The following is a 17223-nucleotide window of genomic DNA, read 5'->3' as shown; positions in this document are numbered from 1 at the left end:
GGAAGGCCATGGGGAAGAGTCACCCCACTTCTCTCACCAACTCTGTGCTAGGGGCTGATGTGTGTGTCTCCCACCCGCCAGATGCATGTGCTGAAATCCTATCCCCCAGCGTGATGATATGAGAAGGTAGGGCCTTTGGGAGGAAATTAGATGAGGTCACGGACATGGAGACCCATGATGGAGCTAAGAGGCCCTTGTAAAAGTCAGGAGAGAGCCTGCTTCCTCTTGTTCTCTACCATGTTGGCACACAACCAGAAGCCTGCAGTTTGTAATCTGGACGAGAGCTCTCACCAGAACCCCCCCCATGCTGGCACCCTAATCTCAGACTTTCAGCCTCCAGAACCATGAGGAACTGCCGCTGGCGGTATTCTGTGAGAGCACCCCAAATGGACTAAGACTGTATGATGGGAAGTCCCTTGTTCGCTGAGCCCCTATTTCCTTGTCGGCCACAATGGGGTCACATGCGCCTGTAAGGACTTAGTCCAGGTCTGGCTGCTATCGCAAAAACACTATAGGCTGTGTGGCTTAAACCACAAACATTACTTCTTACAGCTCTGGAGTCTGCTAGGTCCAAGATCGAGGTGCCAGCAGATTCGGTGTATGCTGAGAAACTGCTTTTTGCCTTGTAGAGATCTGTCTTCTCTTATGCCCTCAGATGATAAAGAGCAAAGAGCTCGCTGAGGTCTCTTTTATAAAAGCACTAATCGCAAAAAAAGCCTCATGACCTATCACCTCCCCAGTGCCCCACCTCCAAGTACTGTCATCTTGGGGCTTAGGGTTTCAACAGATGAATTTAGGGGGACACAAATATTCAGTCTATAATAAATCAAGCAAACAAAATCTAAATATAGTACCTGTCACATGGTGGAAAAAATGTATTAGATTACTACTGTTTACTAGTATTATATCTACTTTTTATCACTTGTAAAAGGCATTATTCTCTAGGGAACTATAAAGTAGCCAAAATAAAATAAAACTCAATCGTGTTTAACAGCACAAAAAATCATCTAATTTTCATAAAAGGCAATTCACAATGGGAGGCAGTTAATAAAAGTATATTTGCAAGGAAAGAAGGAGGAAATTGATCAATAACTAGGAAATCGCAATTGATGGGGAAGAAAAACGCAGACGTGATGGAGAAGATGAAGACCATCACAGAAGTGATGGAACATGTATCTCGTATATTTAAGAGGGCAGAGGAAGAACTGAGGACGAAAGGACAATTCAAAATCATACAAAGTATTCAAAAGGAACTTTTAAGTTGACCACAATTAACCGCAATTTAGATATTAGAAGAAAAGATTAATGAATTTAGAGACATTACTATAGAAATCGACCAGTCGCAGAGAAAATAATTGAAAAAAGTGAACAAAGCATTCCATGAGACAGCATGGAATGATCTACCGGTACATGGAACTCGCAGAGAAAATAATTGAAAAAAGTGAACAAAGCATTCCATGAGACAGCATGGAATGACCTACCGGTACATGGAACTGCAGCTGCAGAAGGAGAGAAGGGAGAAGCAAATCAGAGGAAAACATTTAAAGAAACAATAGCTAAAATTTTTCAAAAAAATTAAAACTATAGGAGTTCCCATTGTGGCTCAGTGGTAAAGAACCCAACCAGCATCAATAAAGATGCATGTTCAATCCCTGGCCTCACTCAATGGGTTAAGGACCTGGCGTTGCTGTGAGCTGTGGTGTAGGTTGCAGATGTGACTCGAATCCTGTGTTGCTATTGGCTGTGGCCTAGGCCAACAGCTGCAGCTCCAATTTAACCCCTACCCTGGGAACCTCCATATGCTGCAGGTTTGCTCACCCACAAACAAAAAGCAAAAAGCAAAAAAAGACAAATGTAAATCTAAAGATCCAAGAAGCTCCACAAATATTAAGAAGAAAAATCACATCAAGCAAATCATTAACAAATTTATAAAAACTAAATATAAAAAAGACAATCTTCAAAGAAACCAAAGGAAAAAAGATAAACCATACAAGGATAAATTTTTGTCATAAAATATATAAACCAGAAAACAACAGTCATTTGTAAAGAACTGAAGGAAATACTGTCAACCTAGAATTATCTACCAACAAAAATAGCTTTCAAAAGTATTTGAAAGCAAATTAAAAACAACAGAAAAAGAACAAATAGAATAGAACTTTTTAGGAAAATAAACAATTTAAGATCAGTATTTCACTGTAAAAAATATTAAATGAATTTTTTCAGGAAGAAAAAATGGTACAAGATAGAAATTTGAATCTACACAAAAGAATAAACAATACTGAAAATGGTGAATATAAGGGTAAATGTAGATAACACTTCTCCTCATTTTCAAATATCTCTAAAAGATCATTGTTCAAAGCAAAAATGGAATTATGGATGATAATTCAAGCATTATAAAAGAATCCAGAGTCAGGACAAGAGAAAAATAGGAAAAAAAGGAAGCGATGAGTAAAGTAGAAAATAAATATCAACAAAGTAGATTTAAGCTCAGACTATATCAAAATTACACTAAATGTTAGTAATCTAACACTTTAAATAAAAGACAGATATTTTCCTATTATATGAAAACCAAGACAAAACTATATGCTTTCTATAGGAGACTCACTATAAATATAAGCACAGATTAGATTAAAAGTACATGAATGAGAAAAACATGCCACACCAACGCTAACCAAAAGATAAATGGCTATATTAATATCACTGTAGCTTTTAGAACAAGAATTCCGAGGATTGAAAGAGACATTGTCTAGTTTAGAGGGGATAATTCAATAAGAAGATATAACAATGATAGATATGAATGCTCCTCATAACAGAGCTTTGAAGTATGAGAAGCAAAGAGATTGAACTGAAAAGAGAAATGGACAAACTCACAATTTTATGTGGAGCATTCAACACTGCTGATAGAACAAGCAGAAAGTCAGTATGGATGCAAAGACATGAACAACTTGATCTCAGGGACACTGAGAGAAAGTTCCAACCAAGAACAATAGAATATGCCTTCTTTTCACATGCCACAGACCATAGTCTGGGCTACAAAGGAGGTCTAAATAGTTTTAAGAGATTAAAAATAATACAAAGTTAACTAAAAATTACTAATGTAAATGTATTGGATAATTAATTATTAAAATAGAGTTCAAAACAGAAAGATATATGGAAAAATCCCAAAATGTTTGTACATTAATTGGTATGCTTACCAGTAACCCTTGGGACAAAGAAAAAAAATCAACATACATTAAAATTTGTGTAAATGCAGCTAAAGAAAAGTTGAGCGTGAAGGTTATTGCCAAAACTTCTGATACTAGAGAAGAAGAAAAGTTCAAGAGGTTGATTCAAGTTTTTCTTAAAAAATTAGAGAGAAAACATTAAATTAAAAGAAAAGTAAGCAGAGAAAGGCAATTAAAAAGAGAGGATAAATCAATTAATGCTTTAAAATATATATGAATGAGCCACCTGCTCTAAGAGAACTTGCTTTTCTAATCATAGTGGCAAGTATCTGGTTCATTCAGCAGTGAACAAGGTGAGCTTCAGAAACTGCCCAAAAAGAAGGGCTTAATTTGGAAGGGACACGAAATCAACAAAAGGGCTCATCAAATGTCTGGGTAATCTATCATTAGCTCTAACTCTCAGAAGTGTCACAAAAAATTCTGACATTGACACGTAGATGTGTTTGGGAAAGAGGAGTCTCTGATTTCAATCAAGGTTTTAATTTTAGGAGAGTGAATTTAACTACTCATTTTATAGTGGTTAAAATCTGGCATCTTTAATAACAGGTACTGTTTGTTTGGCCTATAAAACAAAATGTCAAACTCTTGGTCATTTTGCTGAAACTCTCACGACTGGGAATACTGCTTGTGTTGTTCCCTTAGGTAAATCTGGGGGATTTCGGTTGTCATCACCAGGGAATGTTTTTATCACGGTATTTATTAAATACACAGATGCACACACATACACGCACTTCACTCTTACGAGAGGAAACCTGTTATATCTGAAAGTCTTCGCACGTAACTTTGCAAAGACTATTCTAAGAAGTTACGAAAAAGTGGAATATATTTTTTTAAAAGCCAATTAAATATACTGTAGTCTCATAATAATATAAATAGATATATTTCTTTCTCGTAACATTCTCCAGTTCTTAGCTTTGAATTGTAATTTCTAGCGATTGCAGATGATTATTACATGCTCTGGAAGCAGACTTTTGATGGATTAGTTCCTATAATCTATCATTTTCTTTTTTCCCCATCTGTGTCATGCATCATTTTTATACTTGATTGCAGAATTTCTGAGGCTAAATTTTAGGAAATGTATAGTTTTGTGGCCATCTGCTGTACCGCATGATCACGTGTCCTGATATTACCTCTTTCTCAAGACTCTCAAGTTTCTTTTAACAAAATTTGACATTTACGCGATGACAATTTTTCATATTTACAAGCTCTTCACTGTGATGTCTCAAAAAACTGAATACAAGTTTCCCGTTTCCATTCTTATGAAGATAAATTATCATCTTTTATCCAGGATAATCATGGATCATTTCCCTTGCAGGGGAATATTTGGAAATATAAGTGAATGCATTTAGAAACAACTATGCAATTAGAGTTTGTTGTGTGACCTTTTTGATAAAGGCCAATATCATTTGTTGCTTTAGTGATAAACTGTCTCATAAAAATCTTTAAATTATCTCCTATAGATTCATATACGAGTATAATCAATCAATAAGGAAGAGGATTTTTGCTCATCAGCAGGTCAGTTTGCCAAAAATATAAATCTCCTATAAGAAAAGGGAAGGGAAGAAGAAGAACGCTGGGGAGGGTTTCCCTCCCACCTCCCCAGGTCGTTTCAGGGGCTTCTGAGGAGGAGGGGGCAGACCAGATAGAATGATTTTGGCTCAAACTGGCTTAAACCCTAGTGGGCTTTTCACCTCACATGTCTACCACTCCTGAGGGAGGAGGGGTGGCTCCCAGGCAGGAGGGTTCAGCTCTGCCTTCTGATTGGCTCCTGCTCCCCTTCCTCCCAGAGCCTGCATCCCTGCCCTGCTGGCAGGATGCAGGCTGCTGCAGGTGTAGCTTCACATCCCCTATATACCAGCATCCAGAGGAAGAAAGGCATCCTCTCTTCCCGCATCTTCAAGGAGCAAGGGCACATTTCTAAGGATGCCTGATGTCTTACTAACCAGGACTGATCTGCGGGGTGGATAATGGCTGTACAACTACACATGCCGAACCCAAGACAGCACATCCTCCCTCCCCAACCCCATCACCTGGAATTTCAGCTGCAGTCAAATAAGTCAATCCCGGCAGACTCAGACTTGGGCTGCAAGTGTCCATCTCAAGCACACGCTTCACTTCCTGTTGCTTTCCTTCCCAGAACCTCTCTGCTGCTTCTGTTCACCCCAGGACACACCTCACCCAATGGGGATTCTATGAAGGGAGAACACCTCTAGGAAGCTTCTGCACCCTTCTCAGCAGTCCTGGAGGCCAGAGTCTCACAGTCGCAGCAGACATCTGATGGGATGTCTTCTTTCTTGTCCCATCCCCTGATGCTGTACAGTCATCTCCTCAACAAACCATGTGATCTAAACCTTTGTCTCAGGCTACCTAAGAGAAGCCTGAGCTAAAATGCCAGCTTGGGGAGTTCCCGTCGTGGCTCAGTGGTTAACGAACCTGACTTGGATCCATGAGGATGTGGGTTCGATCCCTGGCTTTGCTCAGAGGGTTAAGGATCCGGTGTTGCCATGAGCTGTGGTGTAGGTAGCAGACATGGCTTGGATATGGCATTGCTGTGGCTGTGACATAGGCCAGCAGCTACAGCTCTGATTCCACCCCTAGCCTGGGAAATTCCATGCGCCGCATGTGCGGCCCTAAGAAAAAGACCAAAAGATAAAAGAGAAATGCTAGCGTGGCCTTCTCGACAAGGGCAGGATGCTCAGAGTGCAGAACGCGGTCCCAAATCAAGGCTGGTGCCCTGCATGTTTCTGAGGCTTGGAAGAACTCACTGAGTTTTATCTCACTCGCAGGGATAGGTGACCTTGAGCAGGCATGAACTATGCATATCCGCATGATTTTTGATTTTTGTTTGTCTTTTTAGGGCCGCACCTGTGGCATATGGCAGTTCCCACGCTAGGGGCTGAATCAGAGGGGTAGTCCCCAGCCTACACCACAGCCACAGCAATGTGGGACCCAAGGCGCATCTTCGAACTACTCCACAGCTCATGGCAACGCCAGATCCTTAATCCACTGAACAAGGCCAGGGATCCAACATGCAACCTCATGGATACTAGTCGGGTTTGCTACCGCTGAGCCATGATGGGAGCTCCGCATGATTTTTAACAGCCCCTTAGAATTGGGCAGCGTACAACCTGCACACCGGATGCGGTGGCTCTGGGAGGACAGGGAATGGAGGAGGCATCCTCTCCCAGCTGCCCTGGATACCTGGGGCATCACCAAGAATCCTCTCTTCTTCTTATCACAGTTACATGAAGCCACCAACAGCTGCCATGCTCCGTAAAGCTCAAAAAGGCTTCTCTTGGCTTAGATGATTCATTTTATCAGATTGGCTGTGGGTCTGTTAACTGGAGTCAAACAAGTTAGTGTTTACGTTAACAACAGAAAAACCACACTTTCATTCATTTTTCTAATATTAGATGGGGCCACAGAGTGCCAGGGGGACACCTGTGGCCTACTGAATGCACAAGTGAATAACTGAATAAAATCAATTATTTACAACCCATGATCTCCCGTCCCACATGAGACTCAAGAGCAGACTGCATGTGTGTTGGGGGGGAAGGGGGCTTGTGTGGAAAACCTCTGAAGTAATATCCCTACAACTTTAGCTCTGAGCCCTTTGAATGACCTAGAGAATAAGAGAGGTCACTCACCAATCTGTTCACTCCCATGTACTTAGAATTTCTGCATTCTCACTTGCAAATAAAAATAGCACACAAACTAAGATGTGGCTTAATGAGTAACAATAATAAAATAGTTAATATTGAGAATTTATGATGCTTTTTCAACATGGTGCTAAGTGGATAAATATCTACATGGGTAAATTTCTACAATATCCACATAGAAATCCATGTAGATTTCTACAATACTAACAAAAACCCAACACGGTAGGTTTCCAGATGAAGCAACTGAATCACAGAAAGGTCAAGGAACATGCCCCAAGGTCACACAGCTGAGCAACTCTCTAAGCGTAAGTTTGGGCAAACCCTTCAGAGAAGAAATTTTAAAATATCATGGGAATTTTGAATTAATAAGCATATATTAATATGAGCATAAATTGTGAGATCCAAATAACAGATTGATACATTTTTAAATGAAAATACTAAACGGAAAATTATAGAACCGTTAGCTAGTGTTTTAAATATATCACTTGTGATATACTTCTCATAGTCAATACAGTATTCCATTTATTATTGCTTATGTCATGCTGTCGTATACTTGAGATTTACCAACATATGGTGTGGAGTTACCATCTTGCACAGTTGAAAGAATCAATTAAATTTGATTATAGAACAACTTGCCGAAAGTCCATAAACCCTTGAAGGCACTTTCATATGAGTCTGAAAGGCTCCTGTTCCTTCCCACCCTCCTACCCAGGGCTTCCTCTTCCCCTGAGCTGTCAACAAAAGCCTGTGTGGACCACGGCAAGTACCCTCCTCCTAATGCCATGCACTAGCTCTGGGCAGGATTAACACAACTCAGCAAACACTCAAAGCTTTTCCCACTAAATACTGCATGTGCAAGAATGTTTTGGGGACAGGCCTTTGAGCGCCTAAATAATCTTGAAAAATAATCTTCAAATGAAGGAACGATTTCTTCCTATGCCATCAATTAGTCATAACAATTGAAAAATTGTCAGTGTCAGAAGCTGGGTTCCAAGCCTGAAAATAATACACCTCCACAATATTTAAAATATCTTCAATTTATGAAAGGTATCTTTGCTTCTTGCTTGTTCAGGCATATTTTTAAAATAGTAAATGTTGGAGTTCCTGTTGTGGCACAGCGGAAACGAATCTGATTAGGAACCATGAGGTTGCGGTTCGATCCCTGGCCTCGCTCGGTGGGTTAAGGATACGGCGTTACCGTGAGCTGTGGTGCAGGTCGCAGACATGGCTCGGATCCTGTGTTGCTGTGGCTGTGGTATAGGCCAGCAGCTACAGCTCTGATTAGACCCCTAGCCTGCGAAATTCCACATGCCACAGGTACTGCCCTATAAAGACAAAAGACGAAAAAAAAAACAAATAAATGATTATTGGGAAGGCCAGAGGTTATTTTATTTTATTTGACTTTATTTTTTGGCTTTTTAGGGCTACATCCATGGCACATGGAAGTTCCCAGGCTAGGGGTCTAACCAGAGCTATAGCTGCTGGCCTACACTATAGCCACAGCAAGGAGGGATCCAAGCTGTGTCTGTGACCCACACCACAGCTCATGGTAACACTGGATCCTTAACCCACCGAGCGAGGCCAGGGACCGAACCTGCAACCTCATGGTTCCTAGTTGGATTTGTTTCCACTGCGCCAGGACGGGAACTCCCAGGGGTTAATTTAGAATCCAAATTTCCAAAAAGAATAAAGTAAGACTGTTTGCAGCTATGACTTTAAAATAAGACTTCTATAATCTCAAAAAATTTGTATCCTACTAACTGCTTCAAAAAGTTTAGCTGGTTTATGTATTACTGGCCTGAGGCAAATTCATTTAATGCTTTCAGAAAAATATGACTGAAGGTAAAGGAAATCAAACTTTATCTTTTTTGGCTTTTTAACAGGACTGTTTTGGTATGATATTTGCTCCAACAAAATAATTTCTCAGTACATGTTCCTGAATCTTCTGGGGCATTTTTAATCTTTTTTGTATTTTTTTAGGGCCACACCCATGGCATATGGAGATTTCCAGGCTAGGGGTTGAATCGGAGCTGCAGCTGTGGGCCTACACCACAGCCACAGCAATGCCCGATCCTTAACCCACTGATGGAGGCTAGGGATCGAACCTGTGTCCTCAGGGATGCTAGTCAGATTCATTTCCACTGAGCCACAACAGGAACTCCAGTTTTTGTTGGTGGTGGTGGTGCTGCTGCATTTTCTGAATAAGCCACAGTATCCTGGCGAGAAGAGCCTTTGGCATGAGACCTGGAATGCAGGCCTTGCTTGGCAAGCTGTGGGTTTTCAGATAAGTGAGTAAGTTTCTCCGGGTCTCAATTTCCTCATCGGGAAAGTTAGGTTCCAGTGAAATGAGAGAACATTTTAAAAAGCATTTGGAGTCAGACATGCTGTGGTTGCACCACGAGGTCAACCTAATCTCCAAAACATACAAATAGCTCATACAACTCACCAACAAGAAAACAAACAACCCAATTAAAATATGGGCAGTAGTCTTAAACAGACCTTTTTCCAAAGAATACATACAGTTAGCCAGTAGACCCACGAAAAGATGCTCAACATCACTGATTATTAGAGAAATGCAAATCAAAACTACCATGAGGGCCCACCTCACAACAGTCAGAATGGCCGTCCTTAACAAACGAACAAATGACAACTGCTGGAGAGGGTGTGGAGAAAAGAGAACCCTCGTTCACTGTCGTGGGAATGTAAATTGGTGCAACCACTACGGAAAACAGTATGGAGGTTCCTCAGAAGACTAACTCTAGAGCTACCATATGATCCAGCAATGCCACTCCTGGGCATATACCCAGACAAAACTTCATTCAAAAAATACACGTGGGAGTTCCCGTCATGGCACAGAGGAAATGAATCTGACTTGTATCCATGAGGATGTGAATTCAATCCCTGGCCTTGCTCAGTGGTTCAGGGATCCAGCATTGCCATGAGCTGTGGTGTAGTTGGCAGACGGGCCTCAGATCCCATGTTGCTGTGGTGGTGGCTGTGGCATTGGCTGGCAGCTGTAGCTCAGATTCGACCCCTGGCCTGGGAACTTCCATATGCCATGGGTGTGACCCTGAAAAGCAAAACAAAACAAGGATACATGCACCTTCTATGTTCATCGCAGCCCTATTCACAATAGCCAAGGCATGGAAACAACCTAAATATCCATCAAAAGATGAATGGATTAAGAAGATGTGCTATATATATGTAATGGAATACCACTCAGCCATAAAAAAGGACAAAAGAATGTCATTTGTAGCAACATGGATGCAACTGGAGATTCTCATACTAAGTGAAGTAAGTCACAAAGAGAAAGGCAAATACCACATGATATAACTTATATGTGGAATCTAAAATATGGCAAAAATGATCCTATCTACAAAACAGAGAGGGACCATGGCCAAGGAGAAGAGACTTGTGGTTGCTGGGGGAGGAGGAGGGAGTGGGATGGATGGGGAGTTTGGGGTTGGTAGATGCAAACACTTGCATTTAGAATGGATACGTTATGAGGTCCTACTGAACAGCACAGGGAATCGTATCCAATCTCCTGGAAGAGACAGTGATGGAAAATAATATAAACAATACCTACATATATGGATATGAATAATAATGACAATACCACTAGTACTTTGTAGTTTAACGCATTAGAGCTTACCAAATGCCTTCTTTAAATTTTTTATTAAAGTATAGTTGATCTATGATGTCGTGTCAGCTTATGCTGTACAGAGAAGTGACTCGGTTAATACAGCATTTGGCAAGTTCTAATGTGTTACACTATAAGGTACTAGTCATACTGTCATTATTATTCACATCCGCAGATTTATTTAAGCTCGAAACTATCTTTACATTTAGGTTTACATTTACCCTTGGTGGCATTATTTGGCACAATTTAAAGTGGGTATTATCATTTTGTTTTTAAATTTTTATAGCTTTACTGGTATATAGATAAGTATTTTTTTTTCAAATTTTTATGGATTTCCGGGTATACAGATAACGTATAGTAAATTACAGACGTTTGATTTGCACAGTCTGATGAGTTCTGACATGTGTGTACTCCTGTGAGGTCATCACCGAATTCAAGGTCATGAGCGTTTTTCCACCTCAGCCAAACGCTTCTTACACTGCTTTGTAATCCATCTCTCCCTCCCAGTTTCCATCCTGTAGCAACAACAGATGTGTGTTGTGTAAGTAAATATGAGCTTGTGTTTTATACGATTTTATATAAGCGGAATAATACACTCTGCCCTTTTTATTGTCTGTCTTAAAAAATATGGAACACTTCACAAATTTGCATTTCATGCTTGTGCAGGGGCCATGCTCATCTTCTCTGCATTGTTCCAATTCTAGTGTATGTGCTGCCTAAGCGAGCACTCAGTTTTTATTAGCACCCAAAGAATCATTTTGTCAACGTGTTTTGGTTTAAAGGGCTTTCTTTATGCCCCTTTAGGGACTCCTGTGGCCATTCTCCTAAATCAGGAAGATTCATATTTATTCTATGCCCCATGTTGATATCTTTGATCATAGCCTTTTGCCAACCATTTTTCTCTTTGTGTGAAATTTCAATAAGGGTATAGTTTATGAAATACTAACGCTGTTTCTGTTTACTAATACTGTTTGTAATGCCCTTGATGTATCTAGCCCAGCACATACTTCTAATCTTTAATATACCTATCAAAGTTTTGAGAAACTGACTTATACTATACTGAGAAGCTATTCTATACACCTAGCGTAATATTCAGCATTTTTCTTCATTTCCTGTGTTGTAGTTTTCAAGATAATATAAAACGTCATGTGTTATATTTATAATAAAATTAAATTATTTATTAATTACTAAATAAGCACTTATTTATGTATTATTATAATTGTTGGCTACTTAGTTAAAATAATAAAAAATCATGTTCTTCATGAGTTTCCCTTCAATTAAATTTCCTTGTAATTGGCAATTCCCTAATGTGCCTATCATGGTTAGTTGAATAGACTTGAACATAATGTTAGGGAGATCTGAGGATTTAAAGTCAATGACTTAAACTCAAGTAATGAGAGTAGGAAGAAAAGCACAATGGGGTGCTCTGAAAGTGAGCCCTTCTGCCGGCATCGGATAGATCTCGCTGTCCTCGATGTTTACAGGGGTAACGGGAGGAAGGGGTGCGGCTTCCTTCTCAGAAACGGAGGCTGAACTGCAGAAGTATCACCTGATTTATCCAGCGAGATAATGATAGAAGGTCACATTTATGACTTTCAACTAATAAATCACCTATACTTAGATCAAGTTTCTAAAAAAGAAACCACTTAAATCAAATATACTCTGTGGCTGAAGATTTGCAAGCTGTAGCTAAATGGACAGATCAATCATGTTACAAAATCTGTATGACCATTTATTTATTTATTCAAGTATTTATTAAGTACAATTGATTTACAATACTATATTAGTTTTAGGTGCACAATATAGTGATTCAATATTTCTATACTTAAAGTTATTATAAACATTAGAGTTAATTTACTCTATTTAAAGTTATTCTAAAATATTGGCTATATTCCCTGTTGTGTACAAGTTACCATTATAGCTTATTTTAAACATAGCAGATCGTGTTTCTTCATTCCTTACCTGTACACCACATCTATCCCCTTCCATCTATCCACTGGCAACCAGTAGTTTGTTCTCCACATATGTAAGTCTGTTTCTGCTTTGTTCCATTCAATCACTTTCATGTTTTAGACTACATATAAGTGTAACACAAGTGGGAACATACGTCTGATTGCTGTGGCCAGGACTTCCAATACTACGTTAAATAGAGGTGGCAAGAGTGTATATCCTTGTCTTGTTTTTGATTTGAAAGAAAACATTTTCAGATTTTCACCACTGAGGAGTATGTTAGCTGTGAGTTTGTCATAAATGGCTTTTCTTTAGTTGAGATATGTTCGCTCTATACCAACTTTGATGAGAGGTTTTTTTTTATCATAATGGATGTTGAATTTTGTCAAATGCTTTTTATGCATATACTGAGATATGTGATTCTTTTTTTTTTTTTTTTTTGTCTTTTGTTGTTGTTGTTGTTGTTGTTGTTGCTATTTCTTGGGCCGCTCCCGCGGCATATGGAGGTTCCCAGGCTAGGGGTCCAATCGGAGCTGTAGCCACCGGCCTACGCCAGAGCCACAGCAACGCGGGATCCGAGCCGCGTCTGCAACCTACACCACAGCTCACGGCAACGCCGGATCGTTAACCCACTGAGCAAGGGCAGGGACCGAACCCGAAACCTCATGGTTCCTAGTCGGATTCGTTAACCACTGCGCCACAACGGGAACTCCTATATGTGATTCTTAACTTCTCTTTTGTTAATGTGGTATATCACACTAATTGATGTGCAGATAAAGAACCATCCTTTCTTCCCTGGAGTAAATCCTATTTGATCATGATTTAAGACCTCTTTTATATACTGGCAAATTTGGTTGGCTAATATTTTGCTAATAACTTCTGCACCTATATTCATTAGCGATTTTGATCTATATATATATTCTTTGTAGTATCTGGTTTTTGTATCAGGGTAATGGTGGCCTTGTAGAATGATTTAGGGATTGTTCCTTCCTCTTCAATTTTTGGAATAGTCTGAGAAGGCTAGGTATAGATAGCCCCTCTTTAAATGACTGGTAGAATCCCAGGAGAAGCAGTATGGTCCTGGACTTTTGTCTGCTGAAAGGTTTTTGATGATTCATCCAATTTCATTACTAATGATCAGTCTGTTCAGATTGTCTACTTCATCTTGATTCAGTCTTGGAAGATTGTATGTTTCCAGAAATTCATCCATTCTTTCAGGTTGTTCAGTGTGTTGACATATAACTGTTCATAGAGTGTCCTTTCTTTCTCTCCTTCTCTCTCTTTCCTTCCTTCCTTCTTTCCTCCTTCCTTCTCTCTTTCTTTCTAAGCTGGGCCTTGTGGCTGCCCATCCCTGAGCAACGGGAGTGCCAGAATGAGGCTTAGAGGCCCTTCAGAGTTGGCCACCTCCACAGCCACTGGCTGGGGAGTGCTGGCATGGGCCTCCAAGCTAAGACATCAAAACTTGCAGTGCACCTGCCACTGCTGCTTACAAGGACCTGAGGAGATGTGACCCAGTGGGGCCAGAGAGAGCAGGATGGGCCCTGCAGCCCCACCTGAAGTGGGCAAGGGTAGACAGGGCCAGGGAGGTGGAGAGGCCCCCTTAGTATTTTCTTATAACATTTTTGTTTCTCTGCACTAACAGTTGTGATCTCTCTTCTTTAACTTCTTGTTTTGCTTTTTTTCTGCCCTCTAATTTTTTTTCTTAATTGCCCTGGCTAAAGGCTAATCAATTTTGTCTTGTTTTGTTTAAAACAAACAAACAAACAAACTCAACTTGATTGATCTTTTCTTTTTTTTTTTTTTTTTTGGTCACTGTTTTATTTATATTCCCCCCCCCCCCCGATCTTTATTATTTTCTTCTCTCTGTTGGCTTTGGGTTTGATTCCTCTTTTTCTAATTCCTTTAGACACTAGATTAGGTTGTTTACTTGAGATTTTTCTTATTTTTTTGAGGTAGGCCTCTATCACTATAAACTTTCTTCTTAGAACTGCTTTTTCTGCATCCCATATATTTTGGAAAGTTGTGTTTTTATTTTTATTTGTCTTGAGATATTTTCTGTAGATACAGGTCAATACATATGAACTCCATGGTAATGATATTAAAAACCCTACGTTAGACACACACAAAAACTAGAGAGAAACACAACCATAACACTAAACAACATCATCAAACCACAAGGAAATAAATAAAAAGAAAAAGAAGATAGCGTAAAGCTCTTAGAAACCAAAGGGCAAGAAAATTAAGAAGATGAAGGTCAACTTCACTGGGTGCCATTCCTGTTTTGTTTTGTTTTTTCCCCAGCAGATGGAACAAATGACCGTGTGGGACCACAGACCTGAGTCCTCAGGCCCTTGTTCAGGAAGTGACACGCCTCAGCAAAGAGCAGAGCGGCCACATTAGGTTTCTTTTCCTAGAACCTGTGGGTGTTCATCGTAATTATCATAAATTACTTACACATTTATAAACAACAGCTTTCAATTTGAGCATCAGAAAACTCAATAAATACTTCATCCTAAGACTAAGATTTTTCTTGAGTCAGTTAGCACAACCTAACCTGGAAAAAAGTGCCCTTAAAATCAGTAATAGATTCTACAAAAACTACTACAATATATTTGCCAGTTTGAAAAGAAAGAAACCTAACTGCAGATCCCAGTAACAGAAACCTCCTTGGTCAGGTATAATATTGATGAAGTGCCTCTAACCTCTTCCTCTCTCTGAATTTCCCAAGGCTATCATGGCTGTTTTATTTTTTGCATTTCAAAAAAAAAAAAAAAAAAGCTTTCCAGCAGCAAAAAAACATCATAACAACCTCATGGACCAAGGGGCCAAAGTGGGCTGTGAAGACAAAGTGGAAAGGTCAGGGAGGAAGCCAGATCTGCCCTTCTCAGGCTGAACCGCTTCACCAAAACAACCCCAGCATCTCTGCATTCATTCTGCAGGGCCAGCTCCAGGGACAGGTCAGTGAGATGAAAGCCCAGTAGCTCTCTGTGCTCAGTCATTCTGAGAGATGATGGTGCAGGAAGAGCAACAATGGGCCTTTGGGAAAGTGCTTGCCCAAATGGAACTTTATTTGAGCATTTAGGTGTGAAAGGAAATATAATCTGTGAAGGCAGAGAAAAACGAAGCCATAAATTGTGATGTATTTCCTCTGAATTGGTACCAGCTTGTAATGACTTGAGAGTTTTATTAACCTCAGTGTGTCAGGTTCAGCCTTTGTTCTGTACCTTAATGTGAGCTTAGAATGGAATGCCCCTCCATTTTCCCAGACCAAACGCAGTGACCAATATTAAGCAGTCTAACGGTTTTTTTTTTTTTTTTGGTCATGGCTCAGCAATCAGAACTGAGAAATTTCTAGGATAGCTCTACTTAGCTTAGGTAAGCCTATAGGCTACCCTGACCTTTCAGTATTTCCTCTGGACATTCTCATTAACCAGAGCAACTTGTATAATTCACAGCATCTAGTGTACGCAAAACATCCAGAGTTTGCAGAAATTGGTGTGTGTAGAGCATTTAGTGTTTGTAGAACACCTAATGTTTGCAGTGGACAAGTGTGTGCAGAGGACCTACTGTGTGCAGAGGACCTACTGTGTGCAGAGCACCTAGTATGTGCTGACTCTGGGCTTTGAGCTCCGGAGTATGGGCTGGAGACGAGGAGGACTACTCACCACACTGCAGCCAGCACAGTCAGGCCCATTCTCACAGGTTCTGTGTCGAGCTTGAATGCCACCCCCGCACTTGGGTGGTGCACCCTTCCCAGGACCCCAGCCTGTCCAGAACACATGGAGGGGGCCCAGCAGACGCTCCCTGCAGTACCTATAATAAGAGAGAAAAAAGAATTGCTTTAGTCTAACGTGAGTCCTCGATTTTTCTGCTCTGGGTCTCTGCACCAGATGTTGAACACATGGGCATGCTCTGCGTGGAGGGGCGCTTGGAATTCCGAGTGGTCGCACGGGGAAGGAGGCAGATGTGGCGCTGGCCATGCTGTGTGTGCACAGACAACAGGACGCGGGAGACAATGAAGAAAATGCTAGACTCACAATGCAGGATGGATCTTCCTGCGCAGCCAATTAAAGGAGAAACAACCAAAACAAAACCCTTCAGGTAGACACATAAACTGGGGGGCATATGGAATAACATTCACATAGAACATGGATTTAAACATACAAATTAAAAACTATAGTAAAATTGAAATATTAAGTCAAAAAAAGTGCTCTCTCTGTGAATACGCATGCACATACAAGTATTTTTATAACATTACTATGTAGTTCTATTAACTTAAAAACCTAAGCCATGCTTTTTTTGAAGTTAGTCCATTCTATATATTACTTGAGTTCTAATATGTTAAAACAGTTTTAAATGAATGTCTCACGATGCTGTCAGACAACTTTTGATAAAAGCCCCAAAATACTCAATAAAGAACTACATTTCTATCTTTGACTAATGATCCACTTTTCAATTTTTGAACATTCTTCTACATATACTCCTATATTTCCAGGTTTTAGTCATATATGAAAAGTTCTATCTATTCTTCTACATAGACATCCTCTGCACTCTTTGGTATGACAGATGTAAAATGCATTTCAAACTAAAACGTCCATGTGAAATGCTGAGAAATAAAAAAGAAAAAGCAAAAACATAATTCTACAGTTTCTCCTCTAGGGTGGAGTAGGCTTGTCCGGATATAGTAAAATTCAGTGAGACACATTCAGTGAGCTAAAGTGCTCTTTAAATTTAATAGTTTGTGTACCAA

The 17223-nt window shown here is 40.0% G+C and overlaps 1 protein-coding gene and 1 non-coding gene across 8 annotated transcripts in view; both read right to left on the bottom strand.

Moving 5' to 3' along the window:
* Nucleotides 1-17223, bottom strand: part of LOC102161653 (uncharacterized) — a 220407-nt gene that overhangs the window by 120670 nt on the left and 82514 nt on the right. For all 7 annotated transcript variants that reach the window (XR_014830838.1, XR_014830836.1, XR_014830837.1 and 4 more), the window contains exon 3: nt 16139-16286. The gene's annotated coding sequence lies outside the window, so the exon portion shown is untranslated. The remainder of the gene's footprint in view (nt 1-16138; nt 16287-17223) is intronic.
* Nucleotides 11145-11251, bottom strand: LOC146395699 (U6 spliceosomal RNA). Its single transcript, XR_014831647.1, has one exon. It is a non-coding gene; the product is annotated as a U6 spliceosomal RNA (small nuclear RNA).

Source organism: Sus scrofa, chromosome 16 (genome assembly GCF_054392235.1).
Source record: "Sus scrofa isolate SSC_HxYL_T2T_F1_AM1 chromosome 16, Sscrofa_HxYL_maternal_Yorkshire_Landrace_v2.0, whole genome shotgun sequence".
In the NCBI taxonomy this organism is placed as follows: Eukaryota; Metazoa; Chordata; class Mammalia; order Artiodactyla; family Suidae; genus Sus; species Sus scrofa.
Note: the sequence above shows the minus strand (reverse complement) of the source record. Positions and strands in the feature narration are given on the sequence as shown.